The sequence below is a fragment of the Triticum urartu genome, chromosome 2 (assembly GCF_003073215.2).
Source record: "Triticum urartu cultivar G1812 chromosome 2, Tu2.1, whole genome shotgun sequence".
NCBI lineage: Eukaryota > Viridiplantae > Streptophyta > Magnoliopsida > Poales > Poaceae > Triticum > Triticum urartu.
The window spans coordinates 11,681,613-11,688,893 of NC_053023.1; the positions used below are offsets into that span (position 1 = coordinate 11,681,613).

At 43.9% G+C, this 7,281-nt stretch overlaps 1 pseudogene; it reads right to left on the reverse strand.

The window, feature by feature from the left end:
- Window positions 1–3,726: 3,726 nt before the first annotated feature.
- LOC125534740 lies at window positions 3,727–5,222 on the reverse strand (annotated as a pseudogene).
- Between the last annotated feature and the right edge of the window lie 2,059 nt (window positions 5,223–7,281).

Here is a 7,281-nt window from a genome sequence, read left to right on the forward strand (position 1 = left end):
ATTCTTCGTCCTTGTTCGCTTGACGCCATTGGTGGCCTTCCCTCAGGCCGGCCTGGATGACTCCGGGTGCAGAAGCCTAGAGGCGCCTCCCCTGTTCGTCTACCTTGCCGCTCCTACCACCCTCGCCGGCGTTGGGTTCCATGGATAGAGAATGCACTGCACGCTGTGCCGTCGAAGTACTCTACTGTCTCGACGTCGTGCATCTCATGTATCCCATGCATGTCAAGAGAGTCCATGGATGTGAGGTCGTCCCAGACCAGAATAAGCATGCACACGTCCCCTTGTGCTTCAGGAGCTCGCAGAGGGTGGCGTACGTCACCGTCGGGGCATGGCCGGCCGTTGTCCCAGGAGGCATAGATCGCTGATGGCGTTGTCACGTCCTACGGGCACCGTCCCTACTGGTAACTCTGGCATCCAACGAGCTGGATCCCCGGTGTAAACGCAACGACAACCATGTCGTGGCCAGAGGACGAGCTCTAGGAGTCGCCGGCGAGCGGGGTCCTGGGCTGGGTATGAACGCAGCAACAACAATGCCGTGGCTGGAGGACAAGCACGTGGAACGGCGGCCATGTCGTTGCTGGAGGACGAGCGGGATGACCATTCGTACCAGGCAGCGGCACACCGACACGGCGGCGGACGAGCGCGTGGACAACAATTAGTTGCGATGGAGTATATGCAAAACAAGTTTTTACAAAAACGACTAATAGTCGTTTTCCACAAACGCATAATTTCAGCTTTACGGAAACCAAGTTCTCCATATCCACAGATTTGTTAGAGTAGCCAAACGTGGTTTTATTCTGTTACGCTAGTTTTTCCTGGTTTATAGAGAATAGGTTCTGTGCATTCCACCTATCCAAACAACCCCCTAATGTGATAGCCCCACCGCGTCTCCGCCACACCACTAAACGGACGGGCTCAACACTGTAGCTCCCAGTTTTGAACGGTTCTATGGACCGGTTTTAGAGTCATCAGTGTGATTTTTGTCTTTTTCTCTATGTGTTTTTATTGGTTTTATTAGTTTTTTAAAATTCATGTCGTCTTTTTCAACACATGTTGTAATTTTTTGTATATATGTTTAACCTTTTCCGATGCACGTTGAACTTTTTCTAAATACATGATGGACAATTTCAACTATAGGTTTGAACATTCTCTCCGAACAAATGTTAAAACATTTCAAATACAGAGTACACAATTTTTGAATGGTATGAAACATTTATTTATGCAAAAAATTACCTTATATTCACATTTTTAAAAATGTCTCAAAACATATTGTTAGAACATGTGAACATTTGCTAAATGTCATGTGCATTTTTTGATTGAACAAACATTCTCTTTAACTTGCGTGAAACCATTTTTTACATGGCTAAACTTTTTTAAAATGGTCACGAAGATGTTTCCAAAACACTGAACTTTTATGGACATATTTTATTTTAATAAAAATTTAAAAAATACACGATCACTTTTTTACATTATATAAAATGTTGATGATATTTTGTATAAATATCATCAACATTGTTATTGGAAATGCATAGGCAATAACGCGTATCATAGTAAATTTCACAAACTTGTTTTGGTTGGTACGAAAAGTTGCATGAACAAATTCTTTATACTACGTTAATATGTGTGTTGAATGTTAAAATTTAGATACATTATTCTTTTAAGTACATGTATTTAAAATATATAAAAAAGAAGAAAATGAACAACAGCCAGCGTACGCCCCTACGTGCCTATGTGCATAGTCTGTGACTGTCGTATGTGTGCGCACTGGCGGAGCTTAGGCAAGGTTGAATGGGCCTTGGCATGCCCAGCTTTCAAGTTCCTCCTCCTATCATGGCCAACCCATGGGTCAGAAAATACCAGCTAGTAGCAATCCTTATAGCTTGGCTCGCCAATTTTTGGGTAAGCTCCACCACTATGTGTGTGCACGGTCCGGGAGCACGATTCTGACAGAGGAAGGCCCCATGGCCGTGGTTGCGACATTTGCAGCATTCGTCTGGGTAGCTGCTGCAGTGACGTTCGTAGTGGCCGTCTGCGCAACGAATGACTTGGCTGCCGAATCGATGCGGCGACGGCTTCGGGTGGAGAGGTGGCGACGCACCTGGAAGAAGTAGAGGAGGCGGTGCGGCGGCGGTCCATCGTCAGATGATAGTGACCTAGGGTGATGGCTATTGCCGCTGAGGCTTTTCGTTTGGTGCGAGCCCTTCCCCATTCCCCATTTAAGTCGAAGGGTCATCGTTTGCCGAGTTTTGGAACTCGGCATAGTGAGACACGCGGTCAACTGGTTAAATGCACGTTACTCACTGGCCCACCTGTTAGTGTTTCCCCAGTTTTTCGTGGACGTCACTCGGCAAAGCAGTGACTCCTGAAATTCCAATTTGAAAAAAATTTGAAAAAGAAAAAATGTTTGCCGAGTCTCTATTAACCGTAACTGGCAAAGCTGTGATCCGCGAAATATCAATTGAAAAGAATAAAAATGGAAAATGTTCACCGGGTCTCCGTTAGCCGAAACTCAGCAAATATAGACCGCACCCATGGCGCTGTCACCTGCTCGACATCAGGGCCCACCCGCTAGACTTTGCCGAGTTGTTTCTGTTGGAAACTCGAAGAAATTGAGATTCTGCTGAGTTCATTTTGTTCGCAGAGCCATTTTTCGTTGGAACTAAGCAAAATATGAAGTCTGCTGAGTTGCTTATCACTACCGAATCCAAGTTTGAATCAAACTCAGCAGACATAAACTTTGCCGAGTTCTCGATAGAATGAACTCACCATAGTTTTCAAACTCCGCACAAAACCAGATTCCAGTAGTGTAGGCTCCATCTTACTCCTTATTTTGGTTGCCCAAATTCATGTTTGAACAATAAAATCTCTGATCGCTCACACAATATTTAGACAATATTTACTAAATCATAATCATAAAAAAGTGTTTTTGTATACAAATCTAATGGTTACTATTTTGTGTATCATAAACTCTATACCGTTGAACTAACTTTTGGTCAAAGAATGAATGTGGACAGTCAAAGTAGCTATGACTTATACGTAGAAACTAGAATGGTAACTTTAAGTTTAAGAGTACCGAGGTACATGTGGGGACATTTTATTTAACTTAATTTGGATTGCAGTGATCCCATAAAACATGACGAGATACATTAAGCTAGCACAATTAAGAGTACAAACACGGGAATGATTGTAGTAGTCACACGAAGGTTACAAGGCAGACAAGCAGTGGCGGAGCTAGCGAGTAATGGTTGAGGGGGCCAATGATGAATTATAATTTTCTGGAGGGGCCAAAAACTGTATTTCTCTCAATTTGTACAACCAAAAAAAAGTTGCTTCACAAAAAATCCATAGGCTGTGGGGGGGGGGGGCATGGCCCCTGCAGCAATACAAATAGCTCCGCCAGTGCAAAACAGCACACTTAATTAATGAGTTGCTAGTTTTTTTTCAGAGCGCGATTAGCGTGCAACAACATCGTCTCGACAGTGAAACCTGATCCAAATTCATGTTTGGACCATAAATCTTCGATCTCTCATACAATATGTAGAAATACTAAATCATAATCATATAAAAGTGTTTTTGAATACATCTAATGATTACTATTATGTGTATGATAAACTATATACCATTGAACTAACTTTTGGTCAAAGAATGATTTTTGACCGTCAAACTAGGTATGACTTATATGTAGAAACTTGAATGGTAAGTTTCAGTTTAAGAGTAGCAATAACATCATGAAGTGACATTTTATTTGATTAACTTTGGAGTACAGTGATCCCATAAAACATCACGAGATACATTAAGCACAATTATAAGAGTACAAAAACGGGAATGATTGTAATAGGCACGAAGGTTGCAAGCACACTTAATTAATGAGTTGCTAGTTTTTGTTTAGAGCGCCGGTAGCGTGCAGCACCATCGTCTCGATAGTGAATCCTGGACCGAATCCGAGCATGACCCCCCACTCTGCTCGCTCTCCTTCCTTGTCCATTCGCCGTCGTAGCTCATCCAGCACGAAGATGATAGTAGCGCTAAACATGTTACCAAAGTTTCGTAGAACACTTCGGCTCGCCGCTAGCTTTGTGGGCTCCAACTGGAGTTTCTTGTCGATTCCATCCAATATCCCATGGGCTCCAGGGTGAACTGCCCAGAAGAGGTCATTCCACTGGGCACCCATGTCAAGTGGACCAAATGCCTCCGAAAGGCATGGCTCGATGTTGTCTGCCACCAGTTTGTACAGTTCGGTGGAAACTTTGCCACCAACACCATAGCTCCCCATCTTCACGCCGAGCACATGCTGGGTGCCCGGTATGATGGTCTGTGAGGCAGACACCATCTCAAACATCGGCTGCTCGACAGGGTGCATGGTATCAGCACCGACAATGACCACTCCAGCCCCATCGCCGAACATCGCATGAATAATGAGGGTGTCTAAGTGGTTCGTCGGGGCCCAGAAACCAGCAATGGAGAGCTCCACGCAAACCACAAGGACCCGTGCTCCGCGGTTGTTCTTAGCAAGGTCTTTTGCCAAGCGCAAAGCAGAGCTGCGAGCGAAGCAGCCGTTCAGTTGGAGCATCGTACGGCAGATGTTGAGGCGAAGGCCAAGAAGTGAAACCAAGTGTATACGTCGATGCCTGGGGCGCTGGTGTCCGAGTTGGTGCTGACGACAAGGTGGGTGATGTCAGTGGCCGGACGTCCCCACTTTGCAATGGCCTTCTTGGCGGCTGATGCGGCAAGTTGTAGAAGCAGCACTAGCCACAATATCAGGCCGAACTTAGGGATGGCAACGTGTGTTGAAGCAGGAAGTCAGGGTAAGAGTTCAGCTGTTCCTCCGTGTATTGAAAGGAACGATTCTCTGTGCCAATCGCACCACCTGGTCAGATTTTAGTGACCGAAACACCGACAATATAATAAAGCATGTCAGAAGTTAGATCATACAATAGGCATGGCATCGTTAGGTCTTAAAAACTTCCCAGGGATCAAGGTTGCATTCGTGACTATGCGTTCACCGTAGCTAGTATATACGTTTGCATGCTTACATATTGTCTTGAATGTGTCTTTATGGTCAGTGAGGTGCTCGCTCTTGGTGACACGGAAGTAGTAGTCAGGGAACTCTTCTTGAGACACGTGGTTCCTGGGTTTGCCGTTCCGATTGCCAGCACTGCCGCGGAGCCTTGTGCACGCCGAGTGCACCGGATCTTGCCAGAGATTTGATGAGCGCCTGCCATGGCCTCGGAGCAGTGACCTACTTTATATACCAGAAGAAAGGCGAGGATATTAGGGCGGCATTGTATGTTGTCTACACTAAAACATTAGGTGTTTTAACTAATGCACTAGAGATGTAACTATGATCTGTATTGATCATAGATTCATATAGTACATCTGGGAAAACTCCATGAAAGCATCAACACAATTCCTTTTTTTTCATTTTTCTTAACACAGGGATCAATTGAAATAAAAAATATTATGTCATGATGATAGATAAATGATGCGTCGATGTTGTGAATACAAATTAGAATATTTCATTCTATCATTAGCATTGTTGATCATGCACAAACACAAGGACAACTAATATGTCTAGTACACACGAGAGATGCATCCGAGCCACACTTTTATGCATCTGATCAGGACATCCGAGCAGGTGGCTTTAAAAGTGTGGCTAGGATATTGAGAAGTTCACATGACGATAAAATCGACATAAATATCTCAAAAATGCTAATACCAGATTGTGATGTAGGCGCCCCACCCACACCACCTTTCCCCCTAAATAAATGTGCCCCCGACCCACCTACCCACCCATTTCCAGCCAGGTGATGCCACCTTCCTCCAAAATTTCAGTGTGGGTCCCATGGTTTGCAATCAGGTGGTGCTACGTCAGTTTGTAACGGTAGTGTAGACATCCCTATAAAATTTTTGGTACATAAAAGTGGCCTGGTCAAGGGAGTCAAAGTCAGCAGACTTATTGCCGAGAGAGGCTCCTTTGACCATGAGATAAACACCGAATAGGAATACAATGGCGCTGGACATCAAATATTTGTAAACAAAAGTGGGCAATACAATAGGAATATGAAACTCGATTGCCCAAGTTGCACTCCAGGAACTTGTAGCAATAACTGTAGTTAATTTTCCGAGGAGGTACCTTGTGTTGTTAATTATACATGGAGTGATGTTGCATAGGTTCTGGCCCAACTTTTAGTCAGAAGCTCTACTCGGCATTTTAAGTAACCAGCCACATAGATTGCAGCTGACTTGTGCCACTACTATAATATAATGCTAATCCATTTTCTAACAGCCCTGGGGTCTGGCTTATGCAAGTGTGTCTTCTAGGGAATGTGTTCATCACTACAATTTCTATAAACTAGTAAGAACTATGTAAAAGGAAGGTAATAATTACAAAAATGAAAATTCCTTATGTACGACCCTATTGCTATACCTGAAAGAATATCCACACCTTTGAATTGCGACTAGTCTTACCTTTTTCTCTTCTGATCTTACAGGCTTAGTACTCCAGAAGAGGGGAAACTAAGCAGAAGACTAAACAATATGGAGGGATGGGATGGTGCAAGTATTTAAAGACAACATCAGAGACAGGTGGGAGGTGGGTGACGATAAAAGCATGCAATTGTTCGAGGCGAATAGGACAAGGGCTTTTCCGGATTGGGAGCGGGCTAGAAGATGCTATATGTAGGAAGGCAATAGAGAGGGTGGGTAGGAGTTTGCATCTTATTTGGGTAAAAACCCATGATCCTAACATTTTGTTACAAGATTATGCAACACAAGCAATATGCTCGTGCGTTGCAACGGAAGAAAAAATAGTGCGTATTTAAGTATAGTTAGAATTGTATGTGCAAAATACAGCTCATCTCGTCTCATATTTAATCTTCACCAAGATCGATAGACATGTGTTGCCATGGCACAACAACATCCCCATGAATCCGACTTTATGAAATAATGCTTAGTAGATGCATGGTAGAAATTTTCCTCGTCATTAATAATCCATCTGCAGTGGTTGTGCTGTCCGACTCGGCTGCAGCTCCGTCTTCCTGTCAGGTAACTGCCTCAAGAGATCAGCATATGGTTAGCTAGTCCTTGAGATCAAGGAGCTCATGTGTGTTAGGGAGTTTTTACCTCAGAAAATTCATCGTAGTCAAAATAGTGTTGCAGATCATTTGGCCAAGTATAGCCGCTCCGAGAGAACCACGGCTGTGTGGGTGAACTCAGTTCCACCTTGTATCGAGGATTTGTGGCCTCTTGATTGTAACACTGTGACATTGCAATAAAAACTGC